Below are 2486 nucleotides of genomic sequence, written 5' to 3'. Positions count from 1 at the left end.
GCGTCATTTTGTATACTTCAGGCATTAGGCTACGTGTTTTAGGCAAATTCACTATTATTAAGCTGTCCTGGGGCCATACATTTTTTAGGGACCTGCCAACCCTGATGGTGCGATATGCAGTGGCCCATCTTGTAAGATGGCACGTGTGCCACTGCTCTTCAGGTCGATACATTGGCTTCCTGTAGCCACACATATTGAGTTCAAATCTTTGATGCTGGCCTATAGAGTAGTCAGTGAGTCAGCATCTGTGGATATCTTGTTGGTTCCTCTGCTCGTTCTTGCCCACTCAGGTTTGCCAATGACCAGTGACTGGTGATGCCACCTCTCATGGTATCAAATCTCATTCCAGACTCTTTTTTTATCTGCAGCCTTCTAGTTGGTGGAATGAGCTGCCCACCATCTAAACTGCTGACTCCCTCAATGAGTTTAAGGAGCAATTAAAGACCCTCCTGTTCTATGAATGTCAGTCAGATTACTGAGGAATGTTTGTACTCTGTGGATTTCTGTCATATTGTTAGTTGATATTTTTTTTGTTATGCTAGTTTTATAGCTTGAACCCTAACCCTGCTACACCCTGACTGACGTTACACGATTATGTTGACCTCCTTTTTAAGTTGCTCTGAGTAAAAGTGTCTGCTAAACAAAGAAAAGTAAATGGAAACAAAAACAACAGCAATAATTGAAATCCAATTTCATGGCGCCACCTAGAGGCACACATTGGCACACAATAAAAGGGATTCAGAGACTGAACATGACTGAGAAAGTAAGAATTACAAAATAAAGAGACCTCAATAAAAACAGACACCTCACTCTATGGGCCTCACAAAGTGGGACTTTTTTTTGGTTATCACAGGGTGGGCTGCCTCATCCCCCACCTTATCTTGTCTTGTCTCTCGGTCACTTCAATGGGCTCCTCTCTGCTCTTCCATGATTTGTGATTTCTATTAAGTCAGGGGTGTCCTAATCCGGTCCTGGAGGGCCGCAGTGGCTGCAGGTTTTCATTCTAACCGTCTTCTTCATTAGAGACCAGTTTTTGCTGCCAATTAACTTCTTTGGTCTTAACTTTAATTAACTCGACTCAGACCCCTTAGTTGTTTCTTTTTTCCTTATTTAGCAGGCAAACAAAAATGAGACATAAAACGAGCCACCACATGAGCAGCTCACCACAGTATCTGAAAATAAAGAAAGATGAAGGTCTCAGTAAGACCGATCTGCTCAGGTCACCAAAACTTTTTGACGATGTTCTTAGGAGAAATAGAAATTCAAACTGTTTGGAAAATGTCTGCAGTGGCAGAATGAGAGCAGCAATAAGTGTTGGGATTAAATAACAGATTTAATTAAATTAACAGCCAGAATTGGCTTCTTGTAAATCAACTGGAGCGAAATTAGTTGGAGTTTGAAGCCCCAGTTTAGCTGGTCATCCGTTGGCTCGTTTCACGTCTCATTTCTTTTTGGCTGCCAATAAATGAAGAAACCGATCAATTCAGAGGACTGAATCCTTAAACACAGGGCTATTAAAATGAAGGGAAAAGGAGTTCATTAGCAGCGAAAACTGGTCAGTGATTAGGAAACAGGATTAGAATGAAAACCCACAGCCACTACGCCCCACCAGGACTGGAGTTGACAGTACAACAACATTTATTTCTATCGCACATTTTCCTACAAATAATGCAGCTGAAAGTGCTTTACATGATGAAGAAAAGAGAAATTAAAGAAAAAGTAAGAATTAAAAAGACAACACTAATTAACATAGAATAAGAGTAAGGTCCGATGGCCAGGGAGGACAGAAAAAACAAACAAAAAAAAAAAAAACTCCAGATGGCTGGAGAGAAAAAATTAAATCTGCAGGGGGTCCGAGGCCATGAGACCACCCAGCCCCCTCTAGGCATTGAACCTCACATAAATGAAACAGTCCTCTTTGTATTTAGGGTTCTCACAGAAAGACTTGATGATGATGGTCATGTAGACTTCTGGCTTTTAGTCCATCAATGTAGGACGTCACAGTGCTTTGATTATGTGGTGGTGGCAGAGTATCAGGATTAAATTAAAGTGTTAAAGTTATGAGAAGGCCATGTTAAAGTAATGTGTTTTCAGCAGTGTTTTAAAGTGCTCTACTGTATCAGCCTGGTGAATTCCTATTGGCAGGCTATTCCAGATTTTAGGTGCATAGCAGCAGAAGGCCGCCTCACCACTTCTTTTAAGTTTAGCTTTTGGAATTATAAGGAGACACTCATTTGAGGATCTGAGGTTACGATTTGGAATATAAGGTGTCAGACATTCTGATATATAAGATGGAGCGAGATTATTTAAGGCTTTATAAACCATAAGCAGAATTTTAAAGTCAATCCTGAATGACACAGGTAACCAGTGTAGTGACATCAAAACTGGAGAAATGTGCTCGGATTTTTTTTTTCTAGTTAGGATTCTAGCAGCTGCATTCTGCACTCGTTGCAAATGATTTATTTTTTTTTTTGGGTAGTCCTGAG

This window comes from Polypterus senegalus, chromosome 1, assembly GCF_016835505.1.
Source record: "Polypterus senegalus isolate Bchr_013 chromosome 1, ASM1683550v1, whole genome shotgun sequence".
Taxonomy (NCBI): Eukaryota; Metazoa; Chordata; class Cladistia; order Polypteriformes; family Polypteridae; genus Polypterus; species Polypterus senegalus.
This window is presented reverse-complemented; position numbering follows the sequence as displayed.